General features: G+C 36.0%; 2 long non-coding RNA genes across 4 annotated transcripts in view; one reads left to right on the forward strand and one right to left on the reverse strand.

Annotated features, from left to right (window-relative positions):
• Nucleotides 1–3163, reverse strand: part of LOC129058056 (uncharacterized) — a 50460-nt gene extending 47297 nt beyond the window's left edge. For 2 of the 3 annotated variants that reach the window (XR_008522884.1, XR_008522883.1), the window contains exon 1: nt 2954–3163. This is a non-coding gene — a long non-coding RNA (uncharacterized LOC129058056). The remainder of the gene's footprint in view (nt 1–2953) is intronic. The other variant, XR_008522885.2, reaches the window with a different exon arrangement.
• Nucleotides 1–13889, forward strand: part of LOC129058059 (uncharacterized) — a 36698-nt gene extending 22809 nt beyond the window's left edge. The window contains exons 2-3 of the long non-coding RNA XR_008522887.2: nt 1297–1371; nt 12851–13889. This is a non-coding gene — a long non-coding RNA (uncharacterized LOC129058059). The remainder of the gene's footprint in view (nt 1–1296; nt 1372–12850) is intronic.
• Nucleotides 13890–17234: the final 3345 nt, after the last annotated feature.

Genomic DNA, 17234 nt, shown 5'->3' on the forward strand with positions numbered 1-17234 from the left:
CCAGGCTGGAGTGCACTGGCGTGATCAAAGCTCACTGCAGCTTCCCATGCTTAAGCTATCCTCCCATATTAACCTCTCAAGTAGCTGGGACTACTGATGCGCACCACCATGCCTGGCTAATTTTTAAAGTTTTTTGTAGAGATGAATTCTCACTATGGTTCCCAGGCTGGTCTCAAATTCCTGAGCTTAGGTGATACTCCCACCTTGGCCTCCCAAAATGCTGGGATTACAGGTGTAAGCCACCACACCTGGCAAATGCATCATTTTGAATCACAGGATCTCAGCTGGCTTCTGTCCTCCTGTGAGGTCAAGTCCTCCACACAGGGATACTTCCCCTCACAGGTTTGAAAGAATTTAAGGAGCCAATGCTGTATAACCTTATGACAATCATAGACAAGGTGCCTTTGCTCATTGGGCCCTTAAGACTGCCTCCGCAGATGATTTCATTTCTGAGATGCTTTAAAAGTGACATCCATATCTCCTGTTTTTTTTTTTTTTTTTTTTTTGACATCTGTTAGCGTGGCTTTAACATATTCAGTGTGCTTTAAACACATGACTTATCTGCACACAAACCTGAGCTGACAGGGAGAAGCCTGCAGCTCTCCAATAAATGACAGATTTAATCAGTGAGACATAGAGCCTAGAGCAGTGTCTTGGATAAAGTCTACCTTACAAAGCTCAGAGACGATCAGAATACTTTCATTGCTAATGTTTCAAATGTTCTGCACAATGATAAATTATCTTTTCTCTGAATAGAGTGCTTTGAAATAACTTGAATGGTAAATCTAGAATTATATATTCTTAGCCAATAATACTTCCTAAGTATAGAAAGCTGGAGAAGTAAATGGGGCTACACAGGGGTTTGGAAAAAAGAGTTTGCTAGCTAGAAGTAGCGTCCCTTGGTGAAAGTTTTATAGCAGACTTAGAAGGTTAATTATCTAATAAGTTGGAGTGCTATTTTCAAAGCTAAATTATTTTATTGTAATTTAGATCATGTTTTGGGATAAACTTTTTTTACATAGCCACAGAAATGTCCTATCATGAAATAAATTAGCTATATTGAACATTAGTAAAGGTACAGTGTTTAAGGGATAATATTTTTCATTACTTTGAGTTCTACAAGTAAAGGTGTTTGTCACATTATAAATATGAATTAAATGGCAAATGAATATTTCACTGATGGCAAATCTTCAATATTTAATGGTAGATTTGATATTTTACTTATAAAGGTCATCTGGAGCCATATACTGTATAGTAAATTACTCAAATGATTGATTTTTTAAAATCTTGTTTTAGGTCAAAAAATAAAAGAAGATGGAAGGAAGGATGTACAGAAGGAAGGAAAAAAAAGAAAGAACCTGTGACTATGAAGTAAGAACAATTTTCCTCATTTTCCTCATTTGTATTGAAAATTCTCTTCCATTCCAAATAGCAACAGCATTGGCTTCATGATTCCTTCTAAAGAAACTGTGGCTGGTGCAGTGGCTCACTTCTATGATCCTAGCACTTTGGGAGGCCAAGGCCAGCAGATCACTTTAGGTCAGGAGTTCGAGACCAGCCTGGCCAACATGGCAAAACCCCTTCTCTACTAAAAATACAAAAATTAGCTGGGCCTGGTGATGCGCCTCCCAGCTACCCAGGAGGCTGAGGCAGGAGAATTGCTTGAACCCAGAAGGTGGAGGTTGCAGTGAGCCAAGATCGCACCATGGCACTTCAGCCTGGGCGATAGAGCCAGACTCTCTCTCAAACAAACAAACAAACAAACAAACACAAGAAACTATCATATCATGGCCACAAACCTTTGAATATATGTGTTCCAGTTCCAATGTGTTGTCCCAAATAGGTTTCACTGTTCTGCAGCTGGTTTCATGCTTACATGCTACTTAATTTTAACAATCACTTATCAATCATTATTTCTACAATGAAAGCCACACTATATATGTGAGTACACTATCTATATTATTACCAATAATATAATTTTTAGCTTGATTTTTTTCATGTAGGAAAATGAGAATTTATAAAATAACAAATCATATAATTAGAAACTATAGAGTAGAATATTCTCCTTTATTCCTCAAAAGATAGCTGCATTTTAATAGAAATTTCATTAGGATTAACAAATATCACTTCTGAAAATATTAAGTGTAGAGTCAAAAATTATTTTTCTAACCTTAAAATCAGTTTCATATTTTTTTTCCTAAATATGTTGGAGATCTCAAGTACTGTCAGCTCTATATTTTGTTTCTCTTTTAGCTCATATTTTGTTTTCATTCAAACTTCTTTCCCACCACAGGAGAGTACCACCAGTGAGGACTCAAAATAGCTTTCTCAGTTAAGGAAAAAAAAAAAAAAAAAGAGCTGATAGAATAGCTGTTTAGTGACTGGCAACTTGAGTCCGGCCCATGGAAGAGAAAAGTGTGGTAGCGAAAGTGGCACCACAGAAATGATTATCAGTGGAAAAAAAGGTCACACATCATGTGGCCTCTGTCTGTTAATTTAACATGATGCATTTGAGTGTAAAAATAATGGGCTGTGTCAGCCTTACTAATTATCTATGCTTGTTCTAGAAGTCAGGATCATGAAATGCCTCCAAACCACATGATTTAACAGGCTATTTTAGACCTTTACTTACAAATCTCTAAGCAAGCAATTGGTAATCCCATTGGAAGGCTCTTCTGTAGTTAGGGATGCTGTACTGAGCTGGACTTGAATAACACCAAAAGTAGTCTGGTAGGACAAGTTTCCTAGTTAATGAAACTGTTTTGATGCTGAAGCACTTCCCTATCTCATACTGCCTCTGTTTGTCCATTATAGTTTAAATATACTGCATTGTTCTTGCAAGTTCATAGTTGAAATGTATATATTTTGTAATGTATATATATACATTAAAATTAATATATATTTAAACTATAGGTTAATAGTGGAAGCTAATTAGCCTATTATAACTACTTACATGTGCTTCTTTGGTGTCATCTTTAACATGACCTTTAGAAAGCAAGAACACGGTCAGGAGATTGAGACCATCCTGGCAAACACGGTGAAACCCCGTCTCTACTAAAAGTACAAAAAATTAGCCGGGCGCGGTGGCGGTTGCCTGTAGTCCCAGCTACTCAGGAGGCTGACGCAGGAGAATGGCGTGAACCCGGGAGGCGGAACTTGCAGTGCGCCGAGACAGCGCCACTGCACTTTGGCCTGGGCGAAAGAGCGAGACTCCGTCTCAAAAAAAAAAAGAAAAGAAAGCAAGAACACAAGCTGGCCAGATAGTGCTTCAATATTGGAAGCTATTAACACCTGAGAATTTACTGGCGGACCATTTTAAGAGGGAGAGGTTTATGAATGGGATACTATGTAGAAAAACCTTGCCATTGAGGGCCATTTTTTTCTAATTCTTCTAGCAAGCTGGTCAGTGTGTGTGTGTGTGTGTGTGTATACAGTCATATTTACATTTCGACTACGAACTTGCAAGAACATCTCTTTGTTCATAACTTCCCTGGATCTTGGCACTATGTTGGGTACCCAGTGGTTCTGTAATGCATGTTTATGAGGGGTAGATGTTCTAGTGAAAGCACATGAAGATTGGGATGAGAAGCCTGGGTTTCAATTCTCTTTGATGCTTACCACCTGTGTGACCTGGGTAAGTCACTTAACCTCTTCAAATCTCAGTTTATCACCTCTAAAAGAACTATAATAATATCTTTTCTATTTATAACATTCTAATTTGTTTGAAGATCAAATTTGATTATGAAAACAGTAATAATAAAATGGTCTTAAGCCCTCTGTTATTATTAATAACGGTAAGTAAACTTTAAAATATGATCTAGCCTTATAAATTTTTAATATTGTATGATCCTTCTTACAAAGTTTAGAGGAGCATTTTCTTGCTAATATTTTCTATGCCTCTACATTTGTATGTAGTATCCAAGGAATATAATCTTTTTAGATCATTCTGGAAAGAAAAATCATTATTAAGAAGGAAAGAAAGTGGGAGCTTGGTTAAATATCCAGGTTCACCTGCCATCTAAGAGTTATGAAACGATATAATCAGATGAAGACCATTATTTATATAGGTTCTCCCCATTGTAACTAGATTGATAACCAGATTTAGATATGCCATTTCAATGCATGTCTCACCAACATGAAATAACTAGTAAATTAATACACATTAATGATGCTTCTTTACTTTTTAACAGTAAAAGCTAATTGTTCAGCTAATGTCCGCATTAGGTAAGCCACTTAACCCACTCAAACTTCAGCTTTATTCTTATAAGGTGAGAAAGTGGCATTGAATGATCTCTAAGGCCTTTTTTGGCTCTGAAAAGATTAAGATTTCTGATCTTGTGTGTCTTTGAGTATGTCATAAGTAAACTATGCTTTCACATCAGGAAAAGAATCATTTTAAACTATCCAGAAGTTATTCTTACATTAACTTATTCACTTCCATTATAGCTTTTATCACAGCCTCTAATTATCATGTTTATTTATTTATTTTCCTGTTTAGGGTTTGGCTTTCTGTGAGACCTGAGACTGTCTTGATCACAGGTGGCCAATGCCCAGAACAGGGAGCACCTGGCATATAAAGGAGGGGTCCAGTAAATATTTGTTGAATTAATGAATGAATGAATTCAACTTTATCTCCAGGGTGCCGTGTCTTTATTCTTTATAATAACATCACTGGGAGTTCAGTAGGATGTAGTAATGGTTGAATCTACTATTTATGTAAAATAATTAATAGAGGAAATGATTAAATGTTTTGCTTTCTATGTATGAGAACCATCTATATTTTACTAGTTTATGGCTTTATTACTTTAGCTAATCAAGAGTGGGATTTTCATAAGAAAGTTGTTTATGTATTTGGTTTCTTTAACACTAAATTTGATTAGCTATTTTGTATCTAAAATTTATGATTGGCTGTCATATTGAGTACATTGTAATATCTAGATACAGTCTTACATTAGGTAAATAAATTTGCCTGTTATTGGCATGTATTGTCTTATGACAGAAGAATGTTTGTCACCATTAAATGAGAATTGTAAATTTTAGAATTCATTGTGAATAGCAATATATCTTGAAATTTCCTATTGAGATATTAGAATATACATACTTTTCCACACCTCACTCGTGTAGTTTCCCATAAGATAAAAATGTTTGAAAATCTTGTCATTTATCCTTCACAAACTGACTGAATTACTTTGTCAACATAGATTCAAGTTAAGGTCAATCTGGTTGCTATTTTCTCAGCTTTAAATTGGTTGGAATAGTAGATCTTTATTTGTAAGACATTAAACAGTGAGCATCACCAATGAAACTTTTCTCCCAGTGAAGTAAACCTTTTCAAATTAGAAAAAAAAAATCAAGTTGCTTGGGAATACAGAGTCACAAAAATCAGTGACAATTGAGCCTGTTATTCCCTGTTATGGGACTCTCTAATAATAAGTCTCTTGAAAAATTAAAAAGGGCATTATCTTTCATTGTCATTATTTATATACAATAGGAACTAGTTTTTCTAACAATGCCAGTTTCATCGATGAACTAACAATTTGTCTTCATTCAAAAGCTGTCAAGTTATGGTGGAGTGTAACTGTGACAGTTTGTTAGAGGCAAACATTTGTAGCTTTCTATTATGACTTGTTCCCCAGTGGATCTGGGAACCATTCCTGACAATAAAGCTCGGCCTATGTGTGTTTCATAATCACACTTGAGATTACAAATTAGCCAAGAGGTAAAAACAAAGCCAGTGAGACATTAAGGAACACAGGCTTTGGTGACATGGCAGAGAAAACAGGACAGAAAATAATTTACTTGCCTGTAAGACATTTGTAGTGCCTTGGCCACTGTGGACAAAATCACTCTTCAGTATATCCTTGCTGTGTAGCAAGAGTTGAACAAGAGACTCTCATCATAAATTTCTCTTACTATCACACCTGCATGTGTACATATTTATGTGATACTTTTATTTTGACTATTTTTGAACTGCAAAACATTGCATATTAATTGAGTAAAACTGGTTTTGAATTGTCTTTTTAAAAGGTGCAAATTATGGTTTCAAAGTGACCTGATAGAGGTGCAAATGAATGTTAGCACAACATTTCTAAAATTGAATTATTTTAAATATATGCATATAGATATGAATTCAGAATTGGTCTACTTCATTTTTTTGGTTGAGGGTTTACTGCCTTAAAATGGGAAATAAATGTGTGAATTCTATCAAGGGTGTGAAATTCTCCATTTGTACAGACTGGAAACTTGGTAATAATTATGAATATAGCAATAGCAGAAATTATACAAAAGTTTAGCAACATTTTAATTTTAAATGCAAGTATTTCAAGAGTTTAGAATCTACTTGGAGAGGTTTTCTTGCAGTCTTTGATATTAAAAAGTTAGAGATTTCTGAACAGCTTACAAATCTAATTTTCTTATAATTTTAAAACAGAAAATTGCATTGACTCACCTTTCCTGTTTCTAAAGCTGCTTATTTAAAGTGTGTCTGAATCTGATAAACCCATGAGCCCCAACTTCACCCAACCCAAGCGAAACTTAGCCTTTTCTCTCTTCTCACATCAGTGGACAATGGGCCTCAGCTGCAGGGAGCATTAGAGAAGCTTGCCCAGTCTCGAGGCCAACTGGAAGGCCAGCTTCCCTGCTTGTCAGCCAAAGAGACACTTGGCACTGAGTTACCTTAGGGCAGAGGTTTAACATGGTTTGAATGAAGCTTGGATTTTGAAGTATCTATCTCTTTAGGTTGATGTCACTGGGAGTCCAAGACCCCTCTTTCATTAACTGGCCTCTCACATAGATGGCAATGATGACAGAAAACAGCCAACCACTAAAACAGTTGGTCCTTTTTTTATTATTTGTAATTTTGTCTATTTGCATGAGAGCCTGGCAGCATATGGCCTGATGAATTAAAAAAAACAAAACCCTGTAAACTCTCATCTACTGGCCAGAGCCTCCAGCTCATGGCATTAGCAGGGGCTAGTGCTGCTCCACCTGCCACTTGTCTGGAGGGTGGGGGAATAAACTGATGACCTACTAGGCTTCCACAGCCAAATAGAACTCAGCTAATGCCATGATTTAATTCCTAACAGTGTTGTCAGAAATGACTAGAAGTGGTAACACCCACTGTTTCGATAGTAAATCTGATTGGCAAGCTACCTGATCTCTGCCCTACCTAATATTCTACACTAATTATACTCTATCAGACCAGCAGGAATTGTGAGGGAGCAGAAGTGCTTCTAATCCAATGCACACAGATCAATTTTGAGTAGAAATACATAGAGATGTACACTCACATGATCATCTCAGGATAAAAGGGAGTAGCAAGTAAACTTAGGAAGAAACAAACACCTTCACAGTGCATCTATTTACTTAACTATACACTTGATCTTTTCAAAGTCAAATATTGATATGCTTTTTGGATTTTTATATTTCTGAATTAGCGATTTTCTTTAAACATAAACTTGGGGAAAGGGAATTTATTGTATTATTTATCTTGAGAACTAAACCTTTCCTTGGCTAAAATAAGGAAATTACAATTATTTGTTAATATCTTATAATTAAAAACAATCACTAACTTTTTTCTCTCTGTTGTTTTGTGTGTGTTTAACTTATGATTATACAGCATCAACAAACCATACAAGTATATAAACAGAAATAATGTGTAGGCTTTCATTAATTAAATGGATTGGTGTAAAAGTAAAAAATAAGTCATTCAAAATTCAAACTGAGTCTGCTAACACATTTTGATCTAGTTGAGAAATTTTTTCCCCACATTTTAATATTGCTAATTACATTTACACTACAGGCATGAATCAGCATTGCCAGTGATGACTGCCCATCTTTAGTATAAATGCAAGAAAGGAGGAAATAATTTGGGAGTAAAAACTTCTATGGCCTTTTCATGTGAAGATTTTCTTGATAAGCCACAGCAGACAAATCTAGCATTGTGAGATTGGGCAGATAAGACAGCAAATCCTTGCTAATCCTAGGTATTGCTGTCTCACTAAGTCCTAAAACAACAAACAACAAAACCTCTATGAGGTAGGTAAGAGGGAATTTAAAAATATTTAACAACCAGGAGAAAGGGGACTGACCAATCAGGATGGCAGCACTGGAGTAGAATCCCAGAAGCCCCTTTACTTGTTGAAGCATTGATGCTTTGGTTTCTGAATGTGGGGAGGTCAAAGGATTCTGGTATAGAATGGGACATGAGGACTGGTGGGCTTTCATAGCAGCTATTTACCAATGTATGGAAGTGTTTCACTGTTGGTTAAACAACATGGCAGTCAGTACCTCTGTGTGCTGGCCGAACATCAGTCCCAGAGGCAGGCCTTATTTTACAGATGAAGACATTGTGGCTTAGAGAGGTAGATTAACTTGTTCAAAAATCATCCAGTTAACAGGAGACAGAGCCAGGATGTGAATCCATATCTATCTTGCTCCAAAGACTGAGTCCAATCTTTTTTACTGAGATTGCCTCTGAGCAATGTGGATAAAGACATCAGATACACCCTAGCAAGTCATAAAGGTTGAGCGAGAGCAGAGAAAATCTATTTCAAACTCAACTAGTTCTTTGATATTAGAGCGGTACATGTTCCTACATGTAACTGGCAGTTAATAAGTTTGTTAGAATAAAATCTTTATTGTTGCACTTCTACATAGAGAGATGTGTGTAAAACATATGCAAGTCATCTTTTTAAGTAAGATGCAATTGTAAATAAGAGCAAGATACTATTTTTAAAAAGAAAAACACCCTCTGCAGTACTCTGTAGTGTTATTTGTTTACAGCTGAGGTAATTTAAATTGAACCAAACTAAGTGATCAAGTTTTGCTTCAACTCAAAATGAATGTAAATTACTAAATCTCAAATTGTAAAGAAGATTTAAAGCAAGGGTGTGCAATCTTTTGGCTTCCCTGGGCCACACTAGAAGAAGAATTGTCTTGGGCCACACATGAAATGCACTAACACTAACAATAGCCCATGAGCTTAAAAAAAAATCGCAAAAAAAGATATCCTAATGTTTTAAGAAAGTTTACGAATTTGTGTTGGGTGTGCATAGGACAAGCTTGGTTTAAAGGTTTAAGGTTTAAAATGTTCATATATAGACGTGAAATTTGTGTTGGGCAGTAACATGTAGTAAGTGCTCTGTGATGGTCGATTTCTTCCTGATGAAGTAAAAGAGATTTTGCAAAGTAATTGCAAATTGATGCTAATCAAGCTTTCTTCCTTCATATGGGACTGATCAAGGTGACACTATAAATACACGTGAATATATAACCATTCTATTTAGAAAAATAAGTTCAAGAACATTGATTTCACTAGATAAAATGTAAGTAGTGTATAAACAGATATGTCCCTAGATTATGAACAGATTTTGTTCCAAATATTTACTTGTAATTCAGCATTCTGGAATTTTATATGCAAATTTCTATACATAAAAATGAAATAAGAGTAGATATATTCCTCAGTTTTACTAGTAAAATTTATTTTACCTATAATGTACTTCAACAATAGAACTGATTCTATTTTAAGTCCTATTCTCCAAGTAGTATATTGTTAATAAGGGAAAACAATCTGAATTTTAAATGAATTTTCTGGAACACATTTGGTTTCAGACCTCTGGTCTTGGCATAAAATGAATAAACTGAATACCCACAGATTAGAGCACATCCTCCTATATTTTCTCAGAAATAAGACAAAGGTTCATGAAGTAAGGGGCTGAAGGATGAAGTTATTTACTTAGATTTACTATGGGTTTCTAGGACAACTATTTGAAAAACTGTAAATCTAAGTGATCCAAATTCTGACTATCAATGTAGATCATAGCACTTAGAATTTAGGAGCTGGATGGAACTTTAGATATGATTAAATTCAGCATATCATTCTAAACTGAACAAGCTGAATAACAACTCTTTCTCCTCTCTCTTCATTTAATTCATAAGCACAGGTTAGGGCCAAAGAATATCCACACCTTTGCCTGGCCTATTTTACTTGTTGGTAAGGTACAAGGTAGCCATATAGCAAGACAGTTATAGTTGAAGGCCCTGTGACAAGCAATGCTTATCTTTCATTACAACTTTCTTTCATTAAAACATCCATTGTTACCAGAGTCTACTCATTGTGCAAATATTTCTTGAATTTCTCTCCTTTGTGCATGATCTCAGTTGATGGGTAAATATAGAAACCAATAAAATGTGGTTTTTATCCTCAAGAAGATTATCTATTTGGTGAGAAGATACAAGTCTTCTTCAATTCAAGAGTTTAATCAAGAAAGTAAATACGTGCTTGCAAAATAAATGATTCAGATGAGCTAACACAAGCTCAGAGGAGGGAAAGAATGCTATATGGTAGAATTGAGATTGACTGATGAGCCGTGGACAGGCAGGATCACTGAGGCTGGGATCTAAACTATTTGATTAAGTGTGGATGAAAATGAAACAAAAGTACAGAACTTGGGAAAAAAAGAACTCAATACCAATTGGTGATTTATTGGAAAGAGTCAATGAGAGGGAGAAGTATAGTTTTCATGTGTGAAACCTATAGTAAGCCACACTCATTTTCTAACCAGTTGAGTAGAGGTAGAAATAGCCTGATATAGTCAAAACGGCCTTGGACTTGGGGACAGAAGAGTTGTCAGGATACAGAGGTTCATCTCTTTTACCTACCAGAAATACAATTTTGAATAAAATGATCAACTTCTCTTATCTAATGTTTCTTGAAATGTGAAACAAAAGGTTTGAATTGAGTATCTAAAGTCCCACCCAGCACACGATTTCTAAGTGCTTGGATTCAATTTTGATGAAAATAGAGTAGTGAAGCAGCTGCAGAACAAAAAGGAGAAACCTTATCAGAGGACCAGAAGGAAGCTGGAGTGGTTGGTGACATACTGGGAAGTGATGCACTAGGTAGAGAAATCAGTGAGTCTTGAGGGGCATTTTGCATTTGGAAATGGTATCTGCGTCTGACCCAAGACTTTGTATTGGTACCTTAGATCCCCTTCTGCTAAACATACCTGTTCTTTAGTTACCCTTTTCTCTCTTTCCCTGTCATAGCTCCTCTACCCCAACTGGATGCACCCAAATGGTAGAAGGTAGAATAAGGGGGAGATGCTCTGCTTCTCTTATTGTGGTTGTCCATGGATCTCTTGCTTTTCCCCTTTTGATTTGAGCATTTTGAATTGCCACCAATATTGGCAACTGCAACTGTGCCTCTTTGGTTTGTATGTCCAAGGCCAATGATATAATAGCTATATCCTTCGAACCTGCCCAGACATACCTAGAGAAAACATTTTCAGGCATCTCTAGGTATGTGTGAGCTAGGAGGAAGGTTAGTTAGGAGCAGAGACCAAAAAGAGATATAATGAATGCAACTCTATGAATCACAAGGGAAAAAGTCTCTAATTGCAGAAGGAGCAGTAACAGTTTTAAGCTGGAGAGCCTGGGTTGGTGCCCAAAGCATTTCTTTGTTTGCCAAAAGCTGCCTCAATGTGGTATTTCCATCAACACCTATTTGTTGAGAGCCTACTCTGGGCCAGACACTATTATACAGGCTGTAATTTTCTATTGGCTCTAAGCCATTCTGATACATAAAAATAAAGTGAATATAGTTTCCTCAAAAGGGATTAGTATTTTATAATCTAGTTCAGCTTCATGTGTTAGCACTTAGTCTGAATATTTGCCATGGTGAAAATATGCAATATCTATGTATTTTTCAGACATGAGCCGAAGTATTGAAAGCACTTCAATACTTTTCATTAACATTGTTCCTCAAAGTGTTCAATCTTGAACCAAAATATTTCTCAAGAAGTATTTCATGGATATACTTGTTATTTATTTTTGTTCTCTGAAAGAAATGCCTCCTGATGTTAAAAATCATTTTGCTAATATCTCAGTCTTATTCCTTTTTAGAGTCATCTACACTCTATCAATATAGAACTAGCTACAGTTACCAGAAAGTGCTGTATTGTTTTGTGCCTCTGGATCTTTGAATATGCTAGACTCCCAGCTGGGAATGCACTTCCTTGCATGAAAAATGACCACACAATATTCTTTACCACAGTTCAAGAATCAACTCCTTTGATCAACTCTTTTACCCTAATTAGAATGCCCATTTCCCTACTTGGGGCCCAATGTATTCTATATAAATTCCTATTGTTGTAATTCTCACATAATATTCATAATTATTTGTCCAGTTTTCTTTTCCCATCTTGTGATTTCCCATAAAATCATAAGATTTTGTGAACTTATTGAGGACAGAGATTATGTCTTATTTGTGGTTATATCCTCAGGGCACAAAAAAGAGAAACTCAATATATGTTCAGTAAATTCATTGAATGAATAAATGAATCAATGAACAAACAAGCAAATGCCATATGCATGCATACATTCAACTCCTAGGAACACATTGTACTGGTATTTTATATCTTATATTTATTTATTATATATATTATTTATAATATATAAATAAATATAAGATAATAAATATAAGATAAGACCCTTTCCTGAAGATATTTCTAAGAAGTATCAGCAATACATTATATGGGATGCGTATAATGGTTCCTGGATAATATAAAGAAAGAAGGCTTTCCTTTCTCAAAAAGGCAGTCTGTTATAAAAGTCTTTGTAAGTTGAAAAATTTTTTTTGAAAAGCAGAACCCTGTAGTTAAAGAAAATTCAGCAGCCTAAATTCTTTACTACATGTGTGGGTATAGTGAAAACATTTAGCTATCTGATATTACACTATTGTTGACTTCTCAGTTTTAGTATTCAGAGAATGACCTGAACTTAGCTGTGTTAAGTTGCCTGCTCCACAGGAAACCACCTCTGTAACTGTTGCTTGCTGCTTTCACTTTAGGCAACACCCAAAGCCACTGTCAGATGTCATGGAGATGAGACCTCACAAGGTAAGTGCAAAGAAAACAGGAACAAATACATTTTCAAACAGAACTTGGTGAAAACATTGGCCCAAGAATGATAGGAAGCACTGCCTTTTGGGGATCCCTGTTTGGGCTGTGGAAGGGACATATAGCCCTGTTTTATATGGAATCATATATGGTGTGAGGGAAATGAGTCAGATCCTGGGTTCCCAAGTGGCCTATCTGAGACAGAAGCAGGCTATGTTGTCTAGACAAAAGGAAATGCTTTGTTTTTTGAGGGAATGTTATCAGAATTTTAAAAGCCAAATGATGGCTAGAGAATATAACTAAAATTTTATTGACACTTTGTTTTTTAGAAGGCTTTTTCCCTCTTTCTTTTTGTTTCATTCTAAAAGTCTATCTTTTTGTCCAAGATGCAAATTAAAACTTAATTAAATCCATGATTCCAAAGAGATATAGGCCTTATTACACAGCAGGCATTCTCTGGCTTTTCTTCACATCTGGAGTTTTAAACTTTGGGGAATTAATATCATGTTTAAGATTTCTCATAGTCTTGTTTCGCTAAATACAGGATACATGGCTATTTTAAATGAGGGTTTCATAATCACCCAAAAATGCTACAAATTTCAATGTGAAATAGCTTTTTCCTATATTGTAAATATTAGATGATTAAGCATTCCTTATGCCTTTTGCATGAAAAGGCATCATAGACTTTATTAGATATCTGTGGTTCTCATTCTTTGAGTATTTGCCTCCCTATTGACCTTCAGGCCTTTTGTGCTTCTTTAAAGCTATTTCCATCCCCCCTACTTCCTCCTTCACAGAATGTAAGATGTCAGTGGAAGAAGATGAAACCAGAAGTTTTAAGAAAAGATTGGACAATAATGACTAAAACAATCTCCTTTAGGTTTTATTTTTACCCATTTTACGTATTTTTATTGATATAAATTGCTTTATTATGATTATAGTTGAAAGTCAACATTTTGGCATATTAAAAAGACCATTTCCTTCCAACCTAGAAAATTCTATCTCATGTTGATACATGTTAGGCCTCTTAGCAACTTATTCTGTCCTATAGCTTTGTGTTGCCACTGCCAATTTGGAGTCCCCAGTTCTAGTCCTGTCAACTATTTCTCCAGAGATAACTGGACCAGAGATTATACCAGAATTTTATTTTATTTTTCTCAGTCGGAGATTTTTTTTCACTGTGAAGCTGTCTGGTTTCCCACTGATGGGTCTAATATACAGAGCTTTCTGGGTTTGGCAGATGTGATAAACTAACAAGAATATTTGCATTTGTGTAGCTTTTATATACAGATATTTCACTCTCCTAATACTTTTTCAAGTTATAGATAAATGTTTTTTAAAAGCAAACTGAAATGGCTGACAAACAGCTGCTGCATAGACTTTGGAGCCTGGCTGCCTATGTTTATAGACTGCTCATAGAAATGTGAGTTCTGATAGCCTTTTTGGAGATGAATCTAGCAATATATGTGGATATTTATTGTGGCATTTGCTGAAGTTCCTTCTACAGCCTACCAGGCACTGCATCACCTAGACCTTGGGCAAGATATATGTCTGGTCCCTTTTCCTGCCCTTCTGTCACTCTGCATTTACTGCAGTGGCATTCACAAGTGTTCCCAGTCTCGCTGAGTATCTCTTCCTCAGAACTCAGGTGCTTGCTGCTTGCTGTTCCTTCTGACTGGATTGCTCCTCTCTTAACAGGCCTCATGGCTTACTCCCTCAAGTCATTCAGGTTTCTGATCAAATACCTCCTCAGAGAGCTCTTCCCTGGCTACCCCATTTAAAGTAATAAGAAATTGCCTGTAACTTTGTATCCCCTTGTTTAGCTTCATAAAAATATAACATTATGTTACATATTAAATTAGTGCCTGTCCCCTCCACTAGAATGGATTCTTTAGGAAAGTGGGAACTTTGTTTTGTTCATTGCTCTATTCCTAGAGTTGAACAGGCACATTGAGGGTATTAAGACTTGTTGCATGAATAATTTGTGGTAACAAATGAATGAAAAGATAAGCAAATAGAATATCCTTTGGTAAGAGAATGGTTAGATAAATTGTGGCATTATCAATAATATGATGAAGTCATCGAGAAGAATAGAATTAGATCAATGTCATCCAGGGAGTTTCGAAGTTTATTATTAAGGAAGAAGTGGAGATGCAGAAAAGTTTGTATAATAGGACCCTGAGCAGTGATCTACGTATATATGTATCTATCCATCTATTTAATCTATCTATCATCGCATAAGAATTATGCATATAGTAGGATATTCACCAGGTCATAAGCATTAGCTTTGTAGGGAAATTGTGCAGTGTGATTTTGTTGAACAGGGTATGGAAACGGAGACTAGAGGGCTCAAAGTTGGCTGAAATACGTAAAATGATTGCCAATTTGAGATACAACGTCACTTGCTTTTGCTAGATACACTTCAGAGCAACTTCAGTCGTATCTTTCTTCCCTTGCCACCCACACTGTGACTTAGTGTCAAACTCTGACCCATGGTTGCTGTCTTGGCCTCCCTTAATTACTGTCCTTCGGAATTCCGTGTTGGTGCTCAGTGCTTCCATGCTGAAGTACAAGTTCCAGGCAGTCAACTTGTCTTGTCTTTGACTACTACTTAGAACCTGTTTGCATTCCTTTAAAAAAGGCATTTGTCTCTTACTGATGTGTTTTGCTCGTGTTTCTCACGCAATGAGTCCTTGATGTTCTTATGGCTGTTGCTGATCACTTTTTGGGGGGTTTTGAGGAAAAACTATGAAATTGATTCTAGACAATTTAGGCTTTTGTGGTTCACTGGGGCCCATAAAACTACTGAGCTGGGGAAGTGTGATTGGGAGAATAATGATATTTATTCAACGATAATGTGCTCCACATACAGAAAGAGAACTCTGCACAGCCCCCGATAGAAAGTTACGGAAACATTCTCAAGTTAGAAACAGTAAATGTTTTGAAAATAAAGTGGCACTGTCTTAGAAATGCAAGAAGGCAGAAGCAAAATATTAGATTTGATAATTAAGAATATAATTAATGATGAGAAACCCCATATTTTAGAGTAAGACTATATCCCATTTATCATGGCTTTCAGTCATTTGAAATTTTATGTTCATTAGTTTGATTGTATTTTCCACCAGCTCTAAGGAGGAGCTGGAAGGGTGTGTACTTTTTTCATTAACATTGGATTGCAATATTCAGGCACCTATGTGTTCTCACTTTAAACAAAATAATTTAGGAATGTTAGTTCTAAACTCAAGCTGAGACAAGATAAAATTTCGTAGTGATTTTCATTTGAGAAGATACAAAAGTTTTGCTAATATACAAGTGTGTTACTTATATCCTTATAGGGTTTCCAGCTTATTACTGTTTTAAAGATAAGCATCAATGGTATTACTTGTGAAGAACATTAACGATTACTCTAGTACAATAAGAAACTAGATCAGGCCAGGCGCAGTGGCTCACGCCTGTAATCCCAGCACTTTGGGAGGCCAAGGCGGGTGGATCACCTGAGGTCAGGAGTTCAAGACTAGCCTGACCAACATGGAGAAACCCCGTCTTTACTAAAAATACAAAAAAATTAGCCGGGGTGGTGGCGCATGCCTGTAATCCCAGCTACTCGGGAGCCTGAGGCAGGAGGATCACTCAAACCCGGGAGACGGAGGTTGCGGTGAGCCAAGATCGCGGCATTGCCCTCCAGCCTGGGCAACAAGAGCGAAACTCCATCTCAAAAAAAAAAAAAAAAAAAAAAGAAATTAGATCAATTCATGTCATAAGCCATTTTGGACATTAGAAAATTAGTTTAAAAAGTAATTTTTCTGAGTGAGGAAAAAAAATATGGTTAAGCCATGCTGTTGGGCAAAAAAATCTGAAGAGTATTTTTCTGAGCTTTTCCTTGAGCAGTTTCTTCCATCAACATATTTATAAAACCAAATTCTTTTCTTTTCTCAAATATATATAATGTGAAAAGAAGTCGGGAGTGATGGACTAATGCGATGTAACAATTCTAACTTTCTCACATGCATGCTTAAAAATCATGAAACAGCAACAAATTGTAGCAGTTTGTAATTGTTTGCTATTGTGTTAAATGCTAGACAGTGACAATCACTTGTTTAGGATAGAAGTCTTTTGATTATGTGAACCCGAACCAGCAGAACTCAAAGGAAACATGTAAATAAAGAAGTGCAAATACTCCTTTTGCATAAAGAGCAGTCCATCAGACTCATGATGAGCTTTCTCCTTTTGTTCCTTTAAGTTAACTCTTCTGCAAAATGTTTTTTGTTTGTGTATGTTTTGCAGTGTCCTTTTCAAAATTAATGAGCTAGACTTCTTGAATCATGAAACTATTCT

The sequence above is a fragment of the Pongo abelii genome, chromosome 11 (assembly GCF_028885655.2).
Source record: "Pongo abelii isolate AG06213 chromosome 11, NHGRI_mPonAbe1-v2.0_pri, whole genome shotgun sequence".
NCBI classification, from domain to species: Eukaryota; Metazoa; Chordata; class Mammalia; order Primates; family Hominidae; genus Pongo; species Pongo abelii.